This window comes from Astatotilapia calliptera, chromosome 23 (assembly GCF_964374335.1).
Source record: "Astatotilapia calliptera chromosome 23, fAstCal68.1, whole genome shotgun sequence".
NCBI lineage: Eukaryota > Metazoa > Chordata > Actinopteri > Cichliformes > Cichlidae > Astatotilapia > Astatotilapia calliptera.
Window position 1 is genome coordinate 47,977,298 of NC_137443.1, and position 27,167 is coordinate 48,004,464.

The following is a 27,167-nucleotide window of genomic DNA, read 5'->3' on the forward strand; positions in this document are numbered from 1 at the left end:
AACATAAATAAAATACACTTCAGCTAATAGCTTCTAATTTATTTTCCCAAACCACGCAGAGCCGCAGTATAAGAACTAAAGAGCCGCAGGTTGCCGACCCCTGTGCTAGGGGGTGTGGGGAGCCATGGCCCCGCCCCCCAGGGCATGAAGCAGGCATGGAGGAGATCCAGGCCCCAGAAATCCATAGGCCCCCCAGAGCACAAGAGCCCAAGGAGGATCATCAGAGGGGCAACCGTGTCACCCACCTGGAAAGAGCAGAGGAAAACCCCCGTACGTGTCAGGAGTATCAGAACAGCTGAGACACATTTTCTCTAAACACCAGGTCTCTGTGGCTTTTAAACCCCAAAACACGCTGCGCCAAAAACTGGTCCAGCCCAAGGATCGGGTCCCCGACACAAACAGAGTAACATAGTGTACGCTGTTAAGTGCAGGAGGAGTGCCAGGATTTATACATCGAGGAAACCAAACAAGCTCTGGCTGAGAGGATGGACCAACACAGCAGAGCCACCTCGTCAGGCCTGGACTCTGCAGTCTATCTACACCTACAGGCCAGTGGACTCTTTCAATGATGAGGATGTAACATCCTGGACAGGGAGGAACGCTGGTTTGAGGGCGGAGTCAAGTCTGTCCTCTGAACTTTCTAACATGGCAATAATGTGATGAAAAAGTTGGGTAGAGTCCTTTCTTGCGTCAGTGCTGAAAAGTCTGTTATTTTGCAATCAGTCATAAACAAACTGGAGTGTCAGGGCTGCACCTGCCTTCAAAAGCAGCACAACAACAGCCACATGTGACTGTTTTATTTTGCTTTTAATGCAAAAAGCAAAGATGTGGGACAATAAACTTGTTAGTTTAAAGTTATTTTATTCCTATTTTCCTTGCAATAAAAGACAGAACAGCAGCAAACCAAGTTCTGTCTGATGGTTTGTTAGGAGGACCACAGTCTGACGTGTACTCGTGGACTGTCATAACGAGGTGATGGGGAGGATAAAATGAAGAGCGTCGTTTGTGTCGACAGGTAACAAACAAACAGAACTATTGAGTACGATAAATCGTTGCCACGGGTGTTTGCAGCACATTTTTAGGCCTATAATGATGTGACTAAAAATAAGAAATAAAATCATTGACATCAATGGCAGCACTGGACTTTATTCAGTTAAAGCGTCTCAAACTGTCGACAGTAGCTAGCCTGTTTAACACTTTACCTGTAAGACATGGCTGAGTTTAACTCCACCGGCTGGCCGGAGTGTTTCTGTGTGGAGTTTGCATATTGTCCCTGTGTGCAGGTTGTCTCAGGTACTCTGGCTTCCTTCCACAGTCCAGAAACATGCAGATAGTGGGGTTAGGTAACTGGCCTTTCTAAATGGCCCATATGTGTGAATGAGTCTCTCTGTGTTAGCCCTGCATCAGCTTGACAGTCTGTCCAGGGTGTACCCCTATGGCAGGGGTGTCCAGCTCCAGGCCTCGAGGGCCGGTGTGCTGCAGGTTTTAGATCTCACCCTGGGTCAGCACACCTGAATCGAATGATTACTTCATTCCCAGGCCTCTGGAGAACTTTATGACATGTTGAGGAGGTCATTTAGCCATTTGAATCAGCTGTGTTGGATCAAGGACACATCTAAACCTCCAGGACACCGGCCCTTGACGTTCCCCACCCCTGCCCTATGGTATCTGGGATAGTGCAAAATGCTAACTCTTGCCTCATTATTCTTCTCATTTCAGGATATTGACACCTGAAGGTCTGTACAACACGCCTGCAGGAAAGCTTTACATGTTAAACATGAGAAAAGCACAATGCATCAAGCATGACGACACATAGGTGACTTTAGTGGGATGTCCTGTAAAATGCTGAAGTGACCTAAATGGTGACTGCACGTAAATTTTTGAGCTTCAACATAATCAGGAACTTACTACTGGACATTATGTTGAAGCTCAAAAATTTACGTGCAGTCACCAAGTTCCTGATTTACACTTTACACTTCCAGTGTCTTACCCAGCTACACTATAGCATGTGCTGCTAGAGCGATCTATCCGTCATCCATCCCTCTGTGTACTCTTAAATCATTGCACACTCTTCAGCCTCTGCTGTTGCAACATGAACTCTCCACCAAAAGACAGAATTACTGCTGCAACTGTTGAAAGAAAGGGAAGCAGCATCTAAAAACAGGAAGATAATTAAAAGAACATTTAACAGATGAAAGCTGTTCTTTGTTTTTCCTCTTTTTAAGACTCCGTTTAACTCAGCAATGAAATCAGGTCTGCACTTCTGAGAAAAAGCTTCTGGTGCGTGATCCATCAGTGGGATGTAGTTTCCTTGTAAATTTCTTTCTTGCAACACGACTAGAAAGTGTGTTTTGTTGAACCCTGTACTGACCCACCGTTACACAACAGACAGGCTCTTCTGCTTTGTGCTATGGTTGTTAAAGACAGCGCACACTTCCTTCCAACATACGGGACACGCATTTGGAGCTGAGGGTCTGAGCACGAGGTAACAACTCACACGTAGATTAGTTCTTACCTGCAAACTGTGAAGCAGACTCTGTTTTGTTTATACGATAGTTCACTTGCACATTTCAAGCATCTGACATGCTGATATGAAGATGACTTTAAAGAGCTGCAAAGAACTCTGACACTTACAGGCTTAAATAATGTTGATGCTTTAAAGAGAACAGAGACAGTGAGTATTTGTGTTGGTGTGTCTCTGACAACAAAAGCTGTTTCAAAACGACTGATCAACAAACAGATTTTCCTTTTCATCTGAAAAGTCATATCACTGATGAAGAGTCGTTTCCTCGGGCACAGGAGGTTATAAATACTTTTCTGTTTTCTTGCAGATCATGAGAGCTGCGGTGGGTGCCATTCTTCTGTTGCTGACTCTGTGTCAGGGTATGTTTCTTTATTCTTGGCATACATGCAACTTATGCATTTTATTAATTCCACTTAAAGACTGAAGCACAACAGTAATCAGGTTATTTATTACAAAACAGAGAAATAATCATTTAAAGAAATACAAACAAGTACCAACTTTTTATTGTGACTTTGAAGCTTTAACGGGAGTAAAAAATGTCTCTTTTCCATTTTCACCTTTTTAGTTAACATTTTATTTTTATTATTGAAGAGTCCACATTAGTTATTTAAATCCTGTATAATGTGTTAGATATACTGTAAAAATGTTTTGTATCTCAAGCCAGAATGATCTCTTACATTATTTTCACGTGTGTGTGTGTCGTTTCCAGGAGAGGCGCTGCGATGCAACTTTTGTTTCTCAGACGACAGTGTCCTCTGCACTCCTACAAGCATCCAGACCTGCTCGGGACGGGCTAATGCCTGTGGTGCCGTGATATTACAAGGCGCTCTGAGTAAGTACTCTGTGGAAGGTGTAGTGTGTCACATTATACAAGAGATTACTCCCATCAGAACAGAAGTTATCACCACAGGATAAGAGTTACTTGAAACAACCCACAGCAGTAACCGAGCCACAGATCCTCCGAGAGGTTCGACAGGTCATCCGTCTATACCTGTATTTGAGACTTTTAAACACTGCATAAAGATAAGGAATGATAACACACACAAAAATTACATATGCTGCATGTGCATCTGATTGTTTTTATTATTTTATTCATTGTCTTACGTGAATATATAAACACATGTCAAACATATGGCCTGGGGACCAGAATCGGTCTCCAAAAGACTCCAATCCGGTCCACTGGACAGTTTTGTAAATTTTGATGGAGGGCACTGATTTTGGACTTTTTACTGTATTTTCGTAGCTTTTACTGTTTAAATTCACACTACACCAAAGTAAGCATCATTTCATCAATAACAGTTAAAATATAGATAAAAGGGGCTGTAAGTGGCCCACAGTGTAAATGGAGTTTGACATCCCTGATCTAAACTAATGTATCATTATATGCCTGCTCAGTAAGTATGTTCACACGCTCACTTTAAGCGTCTGTGTTTCATTATTGTAGGGTCTTCGTTCCGTCAGTGCATGAACATGGCGGTGTGTCAGAGCTACGTCACAACACCTGGTGCGATCGCCCAATGCTGCAGCACCGACCTTTGCAACTGATCCTCTTCCTTTAAGTCCACAACCACATGATCGCTGATTCCTGAATCAAGACTGGAGGTTGTTAGCTTCACATCCTTCTTACACTGCTTCCAATCAAGTGCACTTCTGTTTGCTTTCTCTGTGATGGTATTTGGTGTCTTCTGTGAGGTCCAAAATAAACCAGTGAGCTTTGACTCTGAATGACACTAGATGGCAGTGGTACACTATAAACACCGCGAGCAGCCACTCATCAGTCTGGAAATCTGATACAGGGACAACCACATTTAATAAAGAGGAAAAAACAAAAAGCCCACACTCGCTCTTTCTTGTTACATAAACTGAATCACATAGAATGACATATTTGAAGCCTGTATCTCTATACACTGATCTCAATTAGTACCTATTGAACAGGAAATAATCCAGCCATTCCCAATCACAGTGCAGTGGATTCTCCTGTGGGAATAGTTCCTCCCTTCTGAGACTGTAAAATAAATCTGTATGAGCTTTGTGCAGTTGGACTTTTGTCCTTTTTTTAACTCAGGTGTCAGGTGGCTATGAGTCCAGTCATCAACTCTGGAAAAACCCCTCAGATCTTGACACAGATAATGTGTCAGGGCTCTGTGTGCGGGCAGGCGGGGATGAGGATCCAAATGCAGGACTCTGAGACAGAATTGTAACTGGAAACCTCAGCTTTATTGCGGCACGAAACAAAAACAGAAACCAAACCGTGAACACACAAACTGGACCACACAGGCCATTCTGAGGGTTCGACACGACACTGACACAAAGAAACACTGAGCTTAAATACACTGAGCAAGCAATGAGACCTAACGAGACAGCAAAGCCAGAAACACTGACATCAGACATGAACCTTCAAAGTAAAACAGGAAACACTTAAATAAGACACGGATTAGAGAGAGAGAGAAAGACTAGACACTGAACTAAAGCTGCAATAATAACAAAATACAACCAGAACATTAATCATAATACAGAAATATACCAGAATAACTGAAACAGATTTATCATAATAATCAACAAAGCACCAGAGAACAGAAAACAATCCATCATTCAAAAATAAACCAAAACATAAGAAACTCAAAATGAACCGTGACACAATGATTTATCACACTGAGGTAATTCTGTGTCCCTGCTGTTTGCAACAGGGATTTGCAGCTGTGTGACCGAAGACATTCAAATTATTCCTAAAATGAAGAAACGTTTTTCTTTAGGCCAGAAAGACAACTTATAAGCACTGTGAGTGCATGTAATGGTGAGAAACGCATTGTCAGTGAATAAGTTCATGAAGAAAGCTGCAATTATAAAAGATGACACAGACAAAGATATCTTTGCATGAATACTGTAAAATTCAGTATGCCTGTTGTTTGATCTTCTTTTTAGATGATAGTCTGTGGTCCCAGGACGCCTGTATACCTGCATCTCTACCAACTTGCATTGCAGTTTCTGTGCGCTCCAGCCTCTTCTGTTCCATGTGAGGATTTTCTCTAAGGCAGGAGAAATGACCTCCTAGAAAAGAAACAGACTCGGCCATCGCACAGAGGAACACATTCCCTTCTTAAATAAAAACCAAACAGGGTAACCTTTAATGCATCATGTTTTTACTTTACAAGTTCATTAGCATTTTCCCTTTCCAGTTCCCAATCAATTCTACCCCCACGTCATTATCACCTGTCACCTGCTAAAAATACATGTTCAAAGCAACACAAGGGTAGCCCAATATGAGACAGAATTATCAACTCCACTCTGTAGAGTGGGCAGTAATCACGAAGCACTTTAATTTGTAGATTCAAGCTGTTCTTTATATTTGTCACCAACAGATGTCACTATTTTAACATATTAATCCCAAGGAGTCGTCTGGTACAACTCACTCTCCTGCTCCAGAACAATAACAGACTCCTGCTCCCCTTCCCGCACACACTCAAGGACTTTTCCTGCAGCACAACCAGAACATGTCTCGAATTTAATGCATATATATATGTATATATATATATATATATATATATATACATACCTCCCCGGCTTGGACAGTCTTGGTCGTTGTGTCCTTGGGTAAGACACTTCACCCGTTGCCTACTGGTGGTGGTCAGAGGTTCCCGGTGGCGCCAGTGTCCGGCAGCCTCACCTCTGTCAGTGCGCCCCAGGGCAGCTGTGGCTTCAATGTAGCTGCCATCACCAGTGCGCTATACAAATACAAGCCATTTACCATTTAAGTTGTTACTGAATAGCTGGAAGAACGTTTGGAAAGAGGAGCTTTGCTTCATCTGTTGCAGTTGGATTTAGAGTAAACCATTTAACCAAAACTGGCTGCAGTATCTTTGGACTTGCACAAAGCATTTGACACATTCACTGCTTATTAAAAAGCTTCTACACCATCAGTTAATCATAAGTGTCTTAAACTGGATAAAATTGTATTTAGCCATTCACACTAAATATTCAGTCAATCAATACTTTAGTTAGATAGCCCTTTTAAAAGACCAGAGGTACTCCAAAGTGCTTCTGAAAAGTAAAATATGAAATAATAGAATGACATACAAACGCAATAAAAGTACAAAGTGTACATCCGATAAATCACTAACTAATCATTGCGCAAATATCAGCTGGAAGACTGTTCCAGATGTTCGGTGCAGCAATGACAAAAGCACGATCACGTCTGGTTTTCAGCCGGGACCGAGGTTGCACCAAGAGCATTTGACTCGATGACTGAAGTGCTCAACTAGGAGTATACAGGCTGAGTGGCTTTTGAATGTAAACAATAAAATCTTAAAATCAATCCGATATTTGATTGGCAGCCAGGATCGGGGTAATAGAATCAAACCTTGTAGTACCAGTTAAAAGGTGTGCCGCTGCATTTTGGGCAAGTTGTAGTTTATGAAGAAGGGCAGATTGGAGGCCCAGGTAAAAGGAGTTGCAGTAGTCTAATCTTGAGGTAACAAATGCATGTATAAGTTTTTCAAGATCCGTTCGCGGTATGTAATGCTTAGCTTTAGAGATTTGTCGTAGTTGGTAAAAGCTAGACTATACTACAGAGGACACTTGTTTATCAAGTTTGAAGGAACTGTCCAAAAGGACACCCAAGTTACGTACTGTATCAGAGAGGGAGGTAGCAAAGGGCCCAAATATATCGGTTAATTGTCCCCGAGGGATGTGGCTATGAAAGATAATAATTTCTGTTTTCTTTTCATTTAACAAAAGGGAGTTACTGGATAGCCAGCCTTTAACCTTCCTCATACAATCAAGAAAGCAGCATAGTGAAGATGGGGTATCGTCCGTCAGACGAAAATAGATTTGAATATCATCAGCATAAAGATGAAAAGAAATTTTATTTTTGTCAAATATAGAGCCCAAGGGTAACATGTACAATGAGAACAACATAGGGCCAAGAACAGAGCCCTGGGGCACACCACAATGAAAAGGGGTAACAGAGGAAGAGTAGCTCCCCATCGTAACAGAAAGGGAACTTTTGATACGATTTAAACCATTCAAGGGCGTTCCCTTTAATGCCTACTAAATATTCCAGTCTTGTTAGCAGAATGCTGTGGTCCACTACATCAAAGGCAGAAGACAAATCCAGTAAAACCAAGACCACAGGGTGCCCTGAATCCACAATTAAAAGAAGGTCATTAAAATCTCTCAGCAGAGCAGTTTCTGTACTATGACATGATGATGTGGTTTAGACCCAGACTGAAATCTGTCGCTAATGTGATTAGCATCTAGATAGGCCTCTAATTGCTGAAGAACGACTTGTTTGCCATAAAAGGTCATTTAGAGATCGGCCTATAATTTGCAAAGTCTTTGTGGTCAAGGCCACTTTTCTTAATGACAGGTTCCACAACCGCATGTTTAAAAGCAGTCCGAACGTGACACGATAGCAATGATGAGTTTATTAGAGATAGAATGCAAGGCCCGATTACATCAACGCCATCCTTAATAATACGAGATGGAAGAATGTCATGTAAAGAGTTTGAGCTTCTCAACTGATCTATTATTTCCTTTAGTGTTAAGAGTAGATAGGTTCAAACTGGTAAAAGGCCGAAGAGCATCTTAAAGTTGGAACTTGGCTAACCGCCGGTAAATGCAGGGCCTTTAATGATGCAATTTTATCTGTGAAATAATTCAAAAATCGCTCACAGAGAGCTGTGGAGGCCTCCCTCAGCACATCTGACCGAGGGTTGACCACTGAATTAAAGATTTTAAATAAAACTCGAGGATTGTGACCATTGGCCACAATGATGTCCGATAAGAAGGCCGCTTTAGCCATCTGAACAGATTTTTGATATGCTGTGCGACTTCGACATAGAATGTCAAAGGAAACATGGAGCCTATCTTTTTTCCATCCCCTCTCTGCTCGACGACAGGCACGTCGCCATCGTCGTCGACGATCCCACACTCTGCTTCAAGAAGTGCATGTGATGGGCAATACACTTAAATATACCTTGTGAAAAATTCATGATTCACTTATGAGAGAGACCACAAGTGTATACTTGAATGCTATTATATTTTCTCATATACTGCAACTTATTACACCTCATGTTGGTCTCAACACTGAAATCTATCAAATCTCTTTACAAACAAGCTTTAAGAGATCATTTTAAGCTCTGCTTCCTCTCGATCTGCATTTTCACTTAAAGCTACCAGTTAATGGAATACACTTCCCGAGTACTTGAAATCTAGGAAACACTTTTGTTCTTTGTTGTTTTTGAAAAACCAGATTTGCCAACACGAATTATTTCAGCATCTCATTTTTGTTTGTTCTGGGGTCTCTTTTAAGATGTAAAGCTTTGACACATTATTTAATCATATTTATGTATGTCCTATTGTCTTCTTCTTATTGAATAGTTAACTGCATGTGGATTAGTATAAAGTGGTGCAATAAGCCTCAAGGGTGGGCCGTGACCACCTCCAAGGAAAGTGGGTTGCAGTGTTACATACTTAGTAGCTTCTTGCCTCCTGTCATCCTATCTATTATTGTACGATCGACTGTGCAATATAAAGCGCTTTGAGGCGACTGCTGTTGTGATTTGGCGCTATATAAATAAAATGGAATTGAATCGCCCTAAAATCTCATCCCCAACCCCATTAATCAACTGAAAACGCAGACATTTTTCATTCATTAGAAAGCCTGACTCTTAGCCTTGTACACTGGAAACTGGAAAACTCAAAAAACTGTTTAATTTGCTGATATCTCAATTGTCCGCTTGACTCTAACGTGCTAGTTTTAATTTGCTCTCACAAACTTTTTAATTTCATGCTAAATTAATAAAATAATTATAGTGGATGATTTAAACATTTTGTAGATGCTTAAATCAACAACTTCTGCACTGCATTTCATTCATTATTTACCTCAACTCACTCCTCTCAAAATGTAAATGATCCAACCCATCGCTTGACACATGGCATAGAAATGGAAAATTTAAGCCTATTTCCCTGAAAACACTAGTTTGTTCAATTTTTTCTTAATAGCATAATTTACAAAAATGAATTAAACAGCATTGAGGAACAAATTTCATTAAAGTAGACGTCTTTCTGAAGGTGCTGTACAACAGTTTAAGGAAGTTACAGATTCACTGTTCTTGCACTTCATTAGCACGTGCCAACACAGTGCAGAGCAGTTAGCTGAACTCTTCTCCCACACACATTGTTGAGGCCAGCCTCCCTTGTGTGTACTTGACTGTGCCCTTTTGTCAGATGAGATGCAGCACGATCAGAGATGGACAGTAACACGTTAGTGTAATCTGACTACTACTTTCCAGATTACTGATACTTTCTCATAAGCATGCTGCATTACTGCGTTACTAAAACGTGATTTTGTTTTATTTATTTTTTACTGTGTTTTACTTGCTTTTATTTGAAAGAGTGAGTGTAAACAGAAAAAAATGTTTTATTTTATATGCTGGTTAGAAAATAGGCAAGGCAAGGCAAGTTTATTTGTATAGCACAATTCAACAACAAGATTTAAATGTTAAACAGATTTCTTTAAGTCAAAGACTGTTGCATATAATTTAATTTTTGCCTGATGCAATAAAGTTAAAAGATTAAAAGTAATAAAACAATTTTTAATAAGAGACGTTTTCATTTGATTCAGTTTTATATGATAGATAATGCAGAATTGGGCTGAAAGTTCTATTCCTTTATAACGTATTGAGGTTGTGCATCATGTTTTTAAAAAGTACTGTTTTATTATATAGCCAATGTTGGTAGCTTAACTTGCTGCCTTCCACTGGTCTGATGATCCCCCTGCGCTGAAGATCCTGAAGCTCCCTCTTTAACGGGTTCATCATTGTAGTAGGCACACGTCGTTTTGGGAACTACACTAGTTTCACAGTTTCATCCGAGCCTGAACTCTCCCTCCAAACAGCCATTTCCTGTGAAGACTTCGGCATATTCTGCTTTTATCTGATCCACGTTCCACTCCTTGGCTGTTGGGTGCTCTGAAGTAACGATGCTGTCCAGTTTCAAGACTCAGTGCTGAGTGAGATGGAGGGGGAGACTTGTTTTCCTGTTCCTGTTCCTGATGCCGGCTCTTTTACCTCGAGGCCGTCGCTTAGGGTCGCATCCTTTGTTCTCTCGTAGGATCTCTCGTAGGCCAGGTTGGGTCCGGAGTTAAACATGGTGAAATGTTCGTGTATTGTAGACCAATAGAAACCAAAGTGTCTCTACTGTAGCGGATTTGTGTGTTTTGCATGATGCCCATGTAAGATTATCGCAGATATAAGTGACGAAAAACTGCAAAAAGTGGAGAAGTTGGGGCAGAGCATCCAGCACGGCAGCCGACCTCACCGGCGCCATTTTAAGACATCTCTGGGAGGTTCAATCCGTCCGTGCAGCTTACACCACTGCCACCATGTTATATTCTGGTCCCATTCAGACTACAGAATATCTATTTCCTACCCAACGGGGTAGTAAGATTTATTAACATGTCATGTGACTCAGATTGAGTCTCCTGCCATGCACAACATACAGCCTAACGTTTCGGCCCACACAGTCATTCCTTGTGTCACACTAAAACACTCGTGTAGTAACACAGCACTGTGGAACACAACTCATACTGTAAACAATAATTCACATTATTACAGTAAGTAATAAAGTAACTAATTACTTTTCAAACCAAATAATCAGTAAAGTAATGGGATTACTTTCTTGAAGAAGTAATCAGTAATTAGTAACTAATTACTTTTTTCAAGTAACTTGACCAATACTGAACACGATCTATTTGGCTGTATAGCTGTTTGGACAAAGATGGGTGTAAGAGGTGTAAGAAACAAAAAATGCCACCCCACAGTACAACACAATGATATTAAGCTGTGTAAATGTTTTTTTTAATGTTCTGGAACTGCGACTCTCATCAAGGTGGAAGGAGTCATGAAGAAAAAAGGATTTTAAAAGAAAATATCTAGTAATCAGAAATAAATCTAGGTCTGGGTCATTGCTCTGTCTTCAAGCACAACAACAACCAGATCAAACCAAACCAACGTGAAGCTTTCTGTCAAGGAGAGGTAGGAAGAAAGCGAACCCAAGTGCAGTGCTCTTCAGGGCAAACTACAGTGGTTTTATTTACAGTGAAACAATACAAGCAATAATACTAATACTATAATACTTCTGCACCGTATATATATATATATATTAGGGGTGCAACGATACACAAAATTCACGGTTCGGTTCGGTTCGATACTTTGGTGTCACGGTTCGATATTTTTTCGATACAAAAAAAATGTTCATGCATTTTTAATTTGTCATTTATTAAAATTATAAATATATATTTTAACTCAAAAGTACAGTTTTTAAATTTAACCCTAACCCTTGTGCGTGTTTTTTATTTTGACAGCGAATGCACACCTGCGGACCACTTATGTGCAGCCCTGGTTATTTAGCTCGTCATATTGCAGCCACAGAAATTATTTTGTCCATGAAACCATAAAGCTGCACTTTCTTTTTGCCTTATAGTCTCATTTGTCATAACTTCTCCGTTTTGTGGTAAGCTTTTCTTTGGCTGTCACTTCTTCACCCTGACCTGTCTTATTTGGCTCAGCAGAACTGAAATGCTTTTACACACACACTCACATAAGCTCAGCGATTCTCTGCGCGATCAACCTCTCACATGTTTAAGCTTGCTGCGGGAGATTTCACTTGTCATGTTTGCGTAGTAAGCTAACGATTAATAAGACGATGTCAGAGGAATTGGTGCACAAATTATCATCACTCACAGATCAGTGCTGTCGCTCTCTATACACAGTTCGCACGATTGCAAAGTGAAAGCAAAAAAACAAGCGCAAATTCAAACGCGATTTCAATATGTCACATATTGACAGTGGCTCACCGATGCCAATGACATAATTACCCAGCTACATTTCTGAAAGAATGCAAAAGCATTGACATATATTTTTCCTACAATAGCCCGACAGGCAGGGAAGAGATAGAATTTTGGTAGCCCGACTGAAAAAATCGCTAGCTCCGGGACGTCGGGCTAGCGATATTGCGAGCCCTGTATCTGATTGAGGAATCACTCATCTTTGGAAAAGAGAGTTTATTACAGAGAAATGTCTCTTTCCAAAATAAAAGCTATACTATCCGTTTCTTCTGGGCTATATTCTCAGCAGCATATTAAACAGCTGTCTAAATGACTCGGCTAAAGTTAGTAGCATGCTTGCTTTTTTTTGTCTGCTTCCACTTGTCTTTGCACTAGGATGATGTCGGCGTAAATGTGCAGTCATATTCGTTGTGTTCCCACTAGTGCTTTCAGGTTAATCTCGTTGAAATGACCTTAACGCCACAACACGGAAAATCTCCGTTAACGAGCTACCGCCGATCACTCCGTGCATGGGGCTAGACGGCCAACATGTTAACGAGCTAACTGCGCTAACACACTAGTTCACACCAATTGAGCATTGCATGGCACATCCAACATACTGTTTTACTTTAGTCCATGACTCGCTTACCTTCAGGGTCATACATCACATGAAAACCAAAATAATTCCAAACGCCAGATCTGAATGAGGTTCAATTTGCCTGTTGCAAGGAGAGCTTAACTTCTGTCTCGCTAGCTTGCCCTGCGCTCTTCCTTCTGACTATGCTGTCTGTGTTGAGCGCTCAGTGGATCTGCGCTGGACAGTGCAGCCTAGGCGGAGTAGTCGAACACAGATTCACTGAGCGCTCAACACAGACAGCATCGTCAGAAGGAAAACAAATGTTGTATTGTTCGATACATATGCGTACCGAACCGAAAGCACTGTATCGAACGGTTCAATATCGATACGAATATCGTTGCACCCCTAATATATATATATATATATATATATATATATATATATATATATGTACACAGTGTTACTTACTTTTGGTGGGGATTTCATGTTTCATGTGAAGCGAAAATTTTCAACAAGCACATGAAATTCCCACCAAAAGTAAGTAACACTGTATATATGTATATATACATATATAAAAAAAAAAGAACACCCAGCACGCCCCTGCGGGCGGTTTATCCTTCAAGCTCGGGTCCTCTACCAGAGGCCTGGGAGCTTGAGGGTCCTGCGCAGTATCTTAGCTGTTCCCAGGACTGCGCTCTTCTGGACAGAGATCTCCGATGTTGTTCCCGGGATCTGCTGGAGCCACTCGCCTAGCTTGGGAGTCACCGCACCTAGTGCTCCGATTACCACGGGGACCACCGTTACCTTCACCCTCCACATCCTCTCGAGCTCTTCTCTGAGCCCTTGGTATTTCTCCAGCTTCTCGTGTTCCTTCTTCCTGATATTGCTGTCATTCGGAACCGCTACATCGATCACTACGGCCGTCTTCTTCTGTTTGTCTACCACCACTATGTCCGGTTGGTTAGCCACCACCATTTTGTCCGTCTGTATCTGGAAGTCCCACAGGATCTTAGCTCGGTCATTCTCCACCACCCTTGGGGGCATCTCCCATTTTGACCTCGGGACTTCCAGGTTATACTCGGCACAGATGTTCCTGTACACTATGCCGGCCACTTGGTTATGGCGTTCCATGTATGCCTTGCCTGCTAGCATCTTGCACCCTGCTGTTATGTGCTGGATTGTCTCTGGGGCATCTTTACACAGCCTGCACCTGGGGTCTTGCCTGGTGTGATAGACCCCAGCCTCTATGGATCTTGTACTCAGAGCTTGTTCTTGTGCTGCCATGATTAGTGCCTCTGTGCTGTCTTTCAGTCCAGCTTTGTCCAGCCACTGGAAGGATTTCTGGATATCAGCCACCTCCTCTATCTGCCGGTGGTATATACCGTGCAGGGGCCTGTCCTTCCATGATGGTTCCTCGTCTCCCTCTTTCTTCGGTTTCTGCTGCCTGAGGTATTCACTGAGCACTCGGTCAGTTGGGGCCATCTTCCCAATGTATTCTTGGATGTTCGTTGTCTCATCCTGGACTGTGGTGCTGACACTCACCAGTCCCCGGCCCCCTTCCTTCCGCTTAGCGTACAGCCTCAGGGTGAAACCCTCCATGCATGGTAAGGAGCTTTCTTGTCTTGATGTCAGCTTATTACCCCAGCAGGGTACCTGATCACGGGCAGGGCACAGGTGTTGATGGCCAGGATCTTGTTCTTACCATTCAGCTGACTCCTCAGGACTTGCCTGACCCTCTGCAGGTACTTGGTGGTTGCAGCTTTTCTAGCGGCCTCTTCATGGTTCCCATTTGCCTGCAGGATCCCCAGGTACTTGTAACTGTCCTCTATGTCTGCAATGTTGCCTTCTGGTAGTTCAATCCCCTCTGTTCTGACTACCTTCCCTCTCTTTGTCACCATCCGACTACACTTCTCCAGTCCGAATGACATTCCAATGTCATTGCTGTATAGCCTGGTAGTGTGGATCAGTGAATCGATGTCTCGTTCACTCTTGGCATACAGCTTGATGTCGTCCATGTACAGGAGGTGGCTGACAACTGCTCCGTTCCGTAGTCGGTATCCGTAGCCAGTCTTGTTAATGATCTCACTGAGGGGGTTCAGGCCTATGCAGAACAGCAGTGGGGACAGAGCATCTCCTTGGTAGATCCCGCACTTGATGGTGACTTGTGCTATGGGCTTGGAGTTGGCCTCTAGTGTTGTACGCCACATCCCCATTGAGTTCCTGATGAAGGCTCTTAGGGTCCCATTGATCTTGTACAATTCTAGGCATTCCAGTATCCAGCTGTGGGGCATTGAGTCATAGGCCTTCTTGTAATCAATCCAGGCAGTGCACACGTTGGTCAGTCTGGTCTTGCAGTCTTGGCTGACTGCTCGGTCTACCAGTAGCTGGTGTTTTGTGCCTCTGGTATTCTTGCCAATCCCTTTCTGTGCCCCACTCATGTATTGACCCATGTGCCTGTTCATCTTAGCCGATATGATGCCTGACAGGAGCTTCCATGTAGTACTGAGGCAGGTTATTGGTCGGTACTTGGAGGGGACCGGTCCCTTCTTGGGGTCCTTGGGGATCAGGACCGTCCGGCCTTCGGTTAGCCATTCCGGGTGTCTCTCGTTAACTAGCAGCTGGTTCATTTGTGCTGCCAGACGCTCGTGGAGTGCAGTCAGCTTCTTCAGCCAGTAGGCGTGAACCATGTCGGGCCCTGGTGCTGTCCAACTCTTCATACTGGAGACCCTTTCTTGGATATCTGCCACTGTGATGGTTACTGGACCCTGTTCAGGGAGGTCGCTGTGGTCTGCCCTCAGATCCTCTAGCCACTGAGCATTGCCGTTATGGGTTGCGTCCTTCTCCCATATGCTCTTCCAGTATTGCTCCGTCTCATCTTTGGAAAAGAGAGTTTATTACAGAGAAATGGCTCTTTCAAAATAAAAGCTCTACTATACGCTTCTTCTGGACTATATTCTCAGCAGCATATTAAACATATCAGGTCCCCATAAGGAGAATCCTGTGCTAACGGCTGTCTAAATGACTCAGCTAAAGTTAGTAGCATGCTTGCTTGTTTTTGTCTGCTTCCACTTGTCTTTGCACTAGGATGATGTCGGTGTAAATGTGCAGTCATATTCGTTGTGTTCCCACTAGTGCTGTCAGCGTTAATCTGAAATGACGTTAACACCACAACATGGCAAATCTCCGTTAACGAGCTACCGCCGATCGCCCCGTGCGTGGGGCTGGACGGTGTCAACACGTTAACGAGCTAACTGCACTAACACACTAGTTCCCACCCATGTAATTGAGCATTGCATGGCACATCCGACACACTGTTTTACTTTAGTCCATGACGCGCTTACCTTCAGGGTCATACGTCACATGAAAACCAAAATAGTTCCAAACGCCAGATCTGAATGAGGGTGGGGGAGGTTCAATTTACCATGTTGGAAGGAGAGCTTAACTTCTGTCTGGCTAGCTTGCCCTGCGCTCAGTGAATCTGCGTTCGACTACTCCGCCTAGGCTGCACTGTCGAGCGCAGATCCACTGAGCGCTCAACACAGACAGCATCGTCAGAAGGAAAGTTGATAACATAAATTAAAAAATTTGTATTGTTCGATACATATGCGTACTGAACCGAAAGCACTGTATCGAACAGTTCAATATCGATACGAGTATCGTTGCACCCCTAATATATATATATATATATATATATATATATATATATATATATATATATATATATACAGTGTTACTTACTTTTGGTGGGGATTTCATGTGAAACAACAATTTTCAACAAGCCTCAGTCACATGAAATCCCCACCAAAATAAGGAAGTAACACACTGTTACTTCCTTATTTTGGTGGGGATTTCATGTGAAACAACAATTTTCAACAAGCCTCAGTCACATGATATCCCCACCAAAACCTATTCCACAATACATCGTCTCCTTTGGCTGATTGTGCAATGGTTATAAAAGACAGCACCCACTGTAAAGCCAACACCTCCTTCCAAGATACAGGACACAGATTGGGAGCTGACGATCTAAGCACAAGGTAACAACTCACAAGTAAATTAAATCTGCAAACTTTGTAAATAGGGATGGGTATCGTTTAGGTTTTATCTGATACCGGTGCCAAATCGGTACTTTTGAAACGGTGCCGGTGCTCAAACGGTGCTCAAACCGGTGCTTAAAGAATGGAGAACACAAAATTGGTCCAAAAACCTCTCATGTTCAGCTGGTTTTTGTGAAAAGATAACAATGTTAGCCTTTTCTGCAGCTATGGGGCATATATGGCATCACTCTTGGCTGGAAGCAGTGCTTAATCAATGGGAAAAACACAAACTTTGTCCAAAAACCTCTCATGTTTAGCTGTTTTCCTCTTTTTCTTTTAAAAAAAACGCTATGCGTCGCCAGGTGTTTCATCGGATTTGAGGTGTTACCTCCTTTGACAGTATCACAGTATCAGCTTAAAGCACTTGTTGCTGCTGAGTTTGCATCTTTTGCTGTGAAGTACAGCCAGACTTTTGACCGCTTCGCCTTGGACATTTTTAATCTGTAGCTCTGCTCTAAAAGAACGTACGTACCTGGCCCCGCCTACTATCCTCGGAAACGTAAAATGATTGGCTAGAAGTGTATCACAGCTCAGGAAAAAAAAGCACCGAAATAAAGCACCGAAATGTGCGCTGCTTTTCGGTCTGGTTACTACCGTTTATGTCATGATGGCACCGGACACCGGTACCCATCCCTATTTGTAAAGTAGATTCCATTTTGTTCATAACTAGGGAGGTTTGCTCATATCTGACATGCTGATATGGAAAGGTCTTCAAAGTGCTGCAAACAACACTGACACATAAAGGCTTAAATAATGCGGATGCTTTAAAGTGAACAAAGGGATTTTGCAGAGTGCAGTTAGTGGCATATTTGGTTTGTGTTTGTATGTCACTGACAAACGATCAGTCATTTCAAAATGACTGCTCATTGGGCAACAAATTAATCAAAATAAAAACAGCCGTTTTTAGTGGGACATATATATCTATATCTATATATATATAAATATATATATATAGATATATATAGTACTGAATTTGAAATCATTACTTATCCTTATAATTGTTTATAAATAAAAACTTAATTAACTTCGCTGGACTGGACAGTGTGCAAAAAGTTACCTTGAGAAACTGCTAATTACTCTTGATACATCCTTAATCATCCAGTTTAGGAACTCCCAGGAAGCTGATTCTGTTCATCTGCACGTTGCTTTTTCTGTAGGAGAAACATTTTGTTACTCATCCAACTGACTTCTTTAGTTTTGCCTGCCAGCAGGTTACCCCAGCTTACTTTACTTTATTTATTTATATAGCACTCTTCACTGGATAAAAACCAGAAAGTGCTTTACAATAATATAAAACAGATATACATAAAACAGCACAATCGAACATACAGCACAAATCTAGGTAAAAGCCAACCTAAATAAATGAGTCTTAAGCTGCTGTTTTAAAGAATAAATACAATCAAGGCAATGTAATGATCGAGGCAGAGCATTCCACAACCCGGGGCCTCCTCTGGTCTTAAAACATGTTTGTGGGACTACCAACAGCCTTTGATTAGATGATCTTCCTCGTCTTGATCTAAGGATGTCTGATCATCCTTAGATCTGATAATTACAAAATTGATCATTGATCTGTGACCTAGGATGACCTGGTGCCAAGTGCACTTTGACATCCTTATGCTCCACAGTCCAATAACAGAACCCTATTTGGGTTCATATTAGACCACTCCAGGTCACACTGTCATTGACCCATTGAGAGTTAAAGTCCTTCAGCAAAACAATGGAGTCCCCAGACGGAGCACACTTTAGCACCCCGTCCAGTGACTCAAAGAAGGCTGAATACTGTCACTTGGCACACAAGCAACACAACAGTCAGGACCTGTTCTGTGACCAGAAGGTACATGGATGCATCCACTGGGGAAAACCCAAACACAGCGAACCGGGGAATGCAAGTGTAATTCAATTCAATTCAATTCAGTTCATGTAAAACCAAATCACAGCAGCAGTTGCTTCAAGGCACTACTATATTGTGAGGTAAAGACCCTAAAGAAGCTGCAAAGAAAACCCCAACTGTCAAACGAATCCTTTGAAGTCACCCTTGGTGGCTGTCCACTGAGGTGAGCCCGACTACATCTACATGTAGGGATGGGTACCGGTGTCCGGTGCCATGATGGCACCGGTTCTGACATAAACGGTAGTAACCAGACCGAAAAGCAGTGCACATTTCGGTGCTTTATTTCGGTGCTTTTTTTTCCTGAGCTGTGATACACTTCTAGCCAATCATTTTACGTTTCCGAGGATAGTAGGCGGGTCCAGGTACGTACGTTCTTTTAGAGCAGAGCTACAGATTAAAATGCCCAAGGCGAAGCGGTCAAAGTCTGGCTGTACTTCACAGCAAAAGATGCAAACTCAGCAGCAACAAGTGCTTTAAGCTGATACTGTGATACTGTCAAAGGAGGTAACACCTCCAATCCGATGAAACAGCTGGCGACGCATAGCGTTTTTTTTAAAAGCCGAGAAATGCGCCGTATTTGATGGCAGCAGCAGCCGTTCTTCTCTGCGTGAGGAGCTTAATGTTGTTTGTGTGTAATTTACGTTGAGTAGGCTAACCACGTTATTACATTAATGCATGTAAGGTGAACTAGCAAACATCATCATAGCTACATGCGGCTGTCTTCTTGTTTGATGGCAGATGCTCCCTTCACCCTGGCCAAAAAGGCTAAAATGACCAAAGAAAAAGTGGGAAACAGTTAAACATGAGAGGTTTTTGGACAAAGTTTGTATTTTTTCCATTGTTTAAGCACTGCTTCCAGCCAAGAGTGATACCATATATGCCCCATAGCTGCAGAAAAGGCTAACATTGTTATCTTTTTACAAAAAAACAGCTGAACATGAGAGGTTTTTGGACCAATTTTGTGTTCTCCATTCTTTAAGCACCGTTTGAGCACCGGCACCGTTTCAAAAGTACCGATTTGGCACCGGTATCAGATAAAACCTAAACGATACCCATCCCTATCTACATGTCTTTCAGTCTCACTCAGACTCCTTTTCCCCAAAGAACTGACATTCCATGAACCACAAGCCAGTTTTGGAAGCTAACGATTGGATTGCCACGAGCTCCGCCCCTGATTGCCTCCTTATTTACAAAGCACCAAACCCCTACAAGCTCTTCCTGTGGGTAGTGGGGCAATCAATCCTGTCGAGTACTTTTCTTGGGCACAGGAGCTTACACCGCGTTCCAAATGATTATGATATTTTTCTCTGTTTTTCCTACATAGTCGATTTAAATGACAGTCGGCATAATTTTCGAGTCGTCAGCCATTAGAGTATAATTCAAATGTTACTGAACTAAACTCCCGATGAAAACAGTTTTTCAAAAATACAAAACTTGAAACGCACGCTTCCAAATTATTACGCACACACAGTTTCAAAAGATTTTACAGGTTGTAGAGAATTGAAAATGGTGATTTGTTGAATTTGCAGCATTAGTGGATCAATTTCACTGAAATCAGAAACATCCTAACAGGTCAAGTTACACATTAACACAGGACCCCTTATTTGATAGCAGTTCTACAATTCTTGGAAGTTTTTGGAAAGTTTCTGCTTGAATGTGTTTGCAGGATGTCAGAATAGCCTCCCGGAGCTGCTGTTTGGATGTGAACGGCCTCCCACCCTCATATTTGTTTGCTTGAGGATGTTCCAAAGGTTCCCAATAGGATTGAAGTCAGGGAGGAATGGGGACCACACCATGAGTTTCTCTCCCTTTATGCCGACAGCAGCCAATGATGCAGAGGTGTTCCTTGTAGCATGAGGTGGTGCATTGTGTTGCATGAAGATGGTTGTGTTGCAGAAGGCACAGTTCTTCTCTTTCTACCATGGAAGAAAGTGGTCAGTCAGAAACTCCACATCCTCTGCAGAGGTCATTTTCACTCCTTCAGGGACCCTAAAGGGGCCGACCAGCTCTCTCCCTGTGATTCCAGCTCAAACATGACTCCACCTCCTCGCTGACGATGCAGCCTTGTTGGGACACGGTGGCCGTCCACCTCTGCATCCATCTGGACCATCCAGGGCTGCGCTGCACTCATCAGTGACCAAGACCGTTTGAAAACGAGTCTTCTTGTAGTTCTGGGCCCACTGCAGCGTTTCTGCTTGTGAGCATTGGTTGGAGGTGGTTTATGCACAGCTGCAGGTCTCTGGAGGATCCTACAGCTTGATGTTCGCAGGGCTCCAGAGGCACCAGCAGCTTCAAACATGTGTTTGCTGCTTTGTGATGGCCTTTTAGCAGCTGCTCTCTTAATCTGATGCATTTGTCTGAAACCTTCATCATTGTGCCTTTACCTGCACGGACCCATGTGTGCTCTGACTCACAAATCTCTTAACATGATGGTGATCACGCTGAAATATTTGTGAAATATCTCGTTACGTGTCCAAGGCATTCAACTATTTCACACTTTTCAGCAGCAGAGATCCTTTTTCATTCCTCTGTTTCTTGAAAATGGAGGCCTGCTTAATAATGTGGAACATCCTCCTTTAGTAGTTTTTCCTTTAATTGGGCTCAGCTGGCAAACTAACGATCACAGGGGTCCGAGGTTGATTTCAGTGAAACACAGTCCTGAGACACACTCCCATCCATGGTTTTTATCGAAGAACAGCTTATTTAATCTTTATGACACTTAAACACAATTTGCATAATAATTTGAAACACGGTGTAAACATACTTTTGTTTTCTTTAACTTCCAGACCAAAACATGAGAGCTGCACTGGGTGTCATTCTTTTCTTCCTGACTTTGTATCAGGGTATGTTTCTTTATTCTTTTTCATACCATTTGTTTATCAATTCAAGAATTCAAGAAGAATGACAAAAAAGACGTCAATAAGTGCTCAGAATGATCTCTTATATCTGCATTATTTTAATATGTGTGTGTGTGTGTGGTTTCCAGGAGAGGCACTGAGGTGTAACTTTTGTTTCTCATGGCAGAGTGACCTCTGTACTCCTACAAGCATCCAGACCTGTCCGGCAGGACAAAATGCCTGTGCTGATGTTATATTTCAAAGCGTCAGTAAGTACCCTATGGTAGCATCACAATATTTTTGCCAGCTTGAAGAAGTTTCCTTTCCAATAGCGATGCCACGGATTTCCTTCCTAAAAAAAGTCAATTAAAAAAAGATCCCTCCCAGAATAGAAGATTGTCACCATAATACTGATCACTCGGAGCAACTTAAAGTGACTGGGAACAACCTTTACTGTAAGGTGACAAACTAGACGTAGACTTAGATGTTTAATCTAGTCAAAGTCCAATTTATTTATATAGCACATTTAAAACAACAACCGTTGACCAAGGTGCTGTACAATCAAGATAATTTAAAGAAAAAAAAAAAAGGGATATGATAAGAGCTTAGAAAAAGAATCAGAAAATTAGAAGATTTGAGTGAGAAATAAGATAAATAAAAGCAATAAACTCATTCTGATTTAAAAGCCAAGGAATAGAAGTAGGGTTTCAAACGGGTTTTAAAAGTGTCCAATGTTGGGGAGCTGAGACTAGAAACAGGGAAGCTGTGGAAGCCCGGCTGGGAGGCTGTAGGCTCAGATAGTTTATCTCCAGGCTGCCTAAAGACCAGACGGGGCAGGATCAGACTTGGGTGGAGGCGATGCGGGGACCCCCGGCTTGGGCGCACACACTGGCGCTGGGGAAGCCGGTCCAGGCTCTGTCCCAGATGCTGAAGGCAATATGGAAGCCGGTGGCAGCTGTGTGGAGTCCACAGGTGGCAGCGTGAGAACCTGCAGATTGGGAGGATGCTCAACGACTGGGGCTGAGCAGGGCTCATAGCTGACTCACGGCTGCCAGCTTTGGAAGACAAACATCAGTCAGAGGTGTTACACCCCAGCCCAGGGGAAACCGGCGTGCAACACAAGGACAATAAAAAGAGGAAAATGCCCCCACACTCCCTGCTCTCAAGGAAGACCAACCAAAACAGCTACCATCTATTTACAACAAACTACTTACAACACAGCAAAAGCTTCCAGAATACAGATCCACACGCAGCCACATGCACAGTTCGTTGGGAACAGGAAGTAGGCGGAGCGTGCCGGTTGAGAAGGGTCCTCATTTATAGCCGGCCTCTGCCAGTCCTCCACCAATGGTCAGCCTCCACCTGGGACTCACATAGCAGCAATAACACAGGACACAAACTATGGTGTGTCTGGTGTGACAAAGAAACACAAATATCCATAACACTGAATCATAACAGAGGAATAACCAAGTATAACCAAGCATCCCTGAATCATCGAGCTCAGAAATGCTGACAGTGTTAGAGAAAACCAGCTTGGTTTATCTGTGTTTAAGTTCAAAGTCCTCAGATAGTCGACTCAGACGCAAAGCAAACTGCACTTAGCAGTGCCGAGGATTCAGAAGCAGAAAACACACACTTATCAATACTGGCCGGCTGGGAAAAGCAATAAGAGGCTGGCATCTGTCATTATCGACCAGCTCAGGAGCAGTATGTTGTTTATAGTTGTCTCAGAAACACACAGTGCTTCGTTAATTGCACAGAAATCTGCTCCTTTATTTTCAGCTGGTTCTGGAACGCACTTTGTCCATGTCGACAGTCTCAGGAACAAAAACCTCAGTCTTACTTTTTGCTGGCTTTGAGGTTGAAAACACTTTTTCACTTCTTTGATTGTGCCATCTTAGCCACACTGAGGTCAGACCTCAAACTGTAAAAGCTTGGAACAAATGTCTCAGAAACAAACAAGAAACTTCTGCTTTGGTCAACACTGAAAGCACAAAATACAGACTCAGCTCCTGCTCGCTGAACATCACATGATTCATTAAAAAAGACAAACCTACAGACTCAGGAACAAACAACTCAGTCAAATTTAAAGCCCCTGTTTTAATTTTCTCTGGCTCGGAGAAAGCACAAGAGAAAAGGTTCTTCTAATTCACCCGGAGGAGCGTTTGGCTGCTCTGAGGTCAAACCCAGGTGGAGCTGTAGGCTCTGACGGTGTTGGGAGTGCCGGTTCCTCCTTGATGAGGGAACCAAAGGAAACTGAGGGTGCAGCGGGGGCAGGTTCCTCTTTCTGCCAGCAAAGAGACAGGTGAGGTGTGGACTGGCCATGGTGGCAAAGACGAGCAGATCTGCAGCAACGTGGGAACACATGAGACAAGGAAAGCAAAACTGAACATCATACGCATGAGGCTGGTGTATCAAAATAAAACATTGAGACCTAGACTGAGATATGTGAACTAGACACAGGGAAACCAGACAGACAGGAATATGAGCAGGGAATCAAAGCATACTACAACAAGAGGCGGTGATGACAAGATACAGACCAGAAACTAAATGTAACACAACAAAAACCAGGAACTTGAAATAACAAATGATCTAATGACTCAGATGCATTAGGAAATTAGAATATGAAAACCTGCTAAATGCAAAACACAAAACCATAATGAACTCAAATCTGCAGCACAGACCCAGGATCACCCAGCTGTATGTGTATTTGAGGGTTTTAAATACTACTAAAGGTAAGGAATGATACCAAAAAAAGAAATGTGTTGAGACAGATTGAATGAATCTCTAAAACGGGGCGATTGTGGCTCAAGAGTTGGGAGTTCGCCTTGTAATTGGAAGGTTGCCGGTTCGAGCCCCGGTTGGACAGTCTCGGTCGTTGTGTCCTTGGGCAAGACACTTCACCCGTTGCCTACTGGTGGTGGTCAGAGGGCCCGGTGGTGCCAGTGTCCGGCAGCCTCGCCTCTGTCAGTGCGCCCCAGGGTGGCTGTGGCTACAATGTAGCTGCCATCACCAGTGTGTGAATGGGTGGATGACTGGATATGTAAAGCGCTTTGGGGTCCTTAGGGACGAGTAAAGCGCTATATAAATACAGGCCATTTACCAGGCCATTTAAATCATGTGTGAAGTTATGCCTGCTCAGTAAGTATGTTCACACGCTCACTTTAAGCGTACACTCTGTTTCATTATTCTAGGCGCTTCGTTCCGTCAGTGCATGAACATGGCGTTGTGTCAGAGCTACATCACAACACCTGGTGCGATCGCCCAATGCTGCAGCACCGACCTTTGCAACTGATCCTCTTCCTTTAATCTCAGGACCACATGATCGCTGATTCCTGAATCAAGACTGGAGGTTGTTAGCTTCATATCCTTCTTACACTGATTCCAATCAAGTGCACTTCTGTTTGCTTTCTCTGTGATGGTATGTGTGTGTAGCTCTGTACACGTGTCATTTAATTCAGACCTGACACAAAAACAAACCAGTGAGCTTTGACTCCGTCACTAGATGGCAGTGGCACACAATACAACACAACGAGCAGCTGCTGCATATATGTGTGTTTTCATATGTGTGTAAGAGCTTTATTAAAAGACAAACAGTGAAGCTGAGTGACATTTTGATATCTGAGTTTGACGTCTTTTTTCTTCACATGATGAATTTAAATGACAAGCATTGGGGTTTATCACTTATTAAAGCCAGGTCGTTTCACCTGAGGTTTAATAATGGATCATACTGAGCTGAACATATGCAAATGCGACACATTTTTCAGTCACAGGCAAAGATCAGCTGAGGGAGAGATAAATGTGCTCTCCTCCGTGTGGGTTGCATGCCTATGAGCTGATGGCTTGGCTTGTCACTTGTAAGAGTAATGTAGCATCAAAAGGCTATTGTATTAGTCAGTCTGTAAATCTGATACAGTGCCAACCAAATGTAATATAGAGGAAAAAACCTCACTGCTAAAAGCAGCTCTGCTAGATGTGAGATGGGCGTTCTGTGCAATATTGGAAATATTACAGTCTCAGCAAAGCATAAACGTCGACTGAATCACATGAATGACAAATATCTGAAGCCTGTCTCTCTCTATACAATGATCTCAGTTAATTCAATTAATAATTCAGCAAATCCCAATCATAGTGCAGTGGATCGTCCTTTGGGAATAGTTCCTCCCTTGAGACTCTGAGTACATCTGTGTATCTGTTTTTAACTCGTTCAGCCTGTGTCGGGTGGCTAAGGGTCCATCAACTCTGTAAACCCTTCAGATCTGGACATAGACACTGATTTATCACACTGAGGACAGTGAAGCAGCTGTCAGCTATATTCAGTGTTGGGTAAGTTACTTTAAAATAGTAACTTAGTTACATTACTAGTTACTTCTCTCAAAAGTAACTCAGTTACTTCAAGTTACTCGTTACTTTCAAAGTAACTAGTTACTAGGGAAAGTAACTTTGGTTTTACTCAGAATTCTCTTGTTAATGTGTTGCTTCCATAACTTTGCCAGTCTTCTAGCTTGCTTACTTGCCACAGTGCACTGTGCCACCTATCAATAGAAAGGAAAAGATAATGTGCATATTTCCACGAGAGAAATCCCACGCCTGGACTGTCATTGACTGCTGCCATGATTCTAGCCTACGTCACAGCGTCATGTGCGCCTTTTACATCCAACACAAAAACTGCAGTCGTGGTGCTTTGATTGTACTCAGAACTCGGAAACTCTGCCTTCTGAATAGGAAGATGTAGGTAACACCAGACTGCAGATGAGCTGCATACAGGGCTGGACTGGGACAGAAAATCGTCCCGGGCATTTTGACTAGAGACCGTCCCACCATTATAGGAAAAATCATAAAGCCTTTGAATGAAAACAAACGCTGTTGTGACAGTGATGTTCACTGTTCTGATGGTATATATGCATCAATCTATCAATCGTTTGTTGTAAAATTCAGATAATTATTTATTAAAAGTGAGACATTTTAAATGAGAATAAGAAAGAAAAGTATTTCTTTGTGCCCCCCTCTCCCTGTTAATGCCTACCTGGCCCCCTGGCAGCACTTTGCTAGACCCGCCCCTGCACAGTTACCAGCTGTCAGCTGCTTAGAAAAGGATCCTGGTGTTATTTGTTTCTCAGAAACAGTTCATAACTTCAACTCATCCATGTCACCTAAAAGGTAAACCTGTTTCTCCATCACCTGTTCAGCTCTGATGATCCAGTAAGGACATCTCCTGGTTTCATCTTCACGTTTCCCTCTCACCAGATAACCAAACCATATCATGACCAACAGGTTTACAGCTGTGGCTCCAGCAAACATCAGCTGATACTAGAAATTAATATTAAATAAATTCTAACAACAGCTGATCAAGCTTAAACGTGCTGCTGTTGTTTAGCACGACATCCGCTGGTTTCCTCTTTCTGGCGCAAAGTGAGC

The 27,167-nt window shown here is 42.7% G+C and overlaps 2 long non-coding RNA genes across 7 annotated transcripts; one reads left to right on the forward strand and one right to left on the reverse strand.

Annotated features, from left to right (window-relative positions):
- The first annotated feature begins 2,207 nt into the window (after window positions 1-2,207).
- LOC145424474 (uncharacterized) lies at window positions 2,208-25,367 on the forward strand. Of its 6 annotated transcripts, none has more exons than XR_013905557.1 (5): window positions 2,359-2,485; window positions 2,832-2,883; window positions 3,234-3,356; window positions 3,969-4,126; window positions 5,447-5,652. It is a non-coding gene; the product is annotated as an uncharacterized LOC145424474 (long non-coding RNA). The 6 variants fall into 6 exon arrangements; XR_013905560.1 differs by having other exon boundaries at window positions 2,463-2,674; XR_013905556.1 differs by lacking the exon at window positions 5,447-5,652 and having other exon boundaries at window positions 2,208-2,485; window positions 3,969-4,356.
- On the reverse strand, window positions 22,237-23,259 carry LOC145424475 (uncharacterized). The gene is made up of 2 exons (XR_013905562.1): window positions 22,964-23,259; window positions 22,237-22,804 (listed from the first exon to the last, which is right to left on the reverse strand). It is a non-coding gene; the product is annotated as an uncharacterized LOC145424475 (long non-coding RNA).
- Window positions 25,368-27,167: the final 1,800 nt, after the last annotated feature.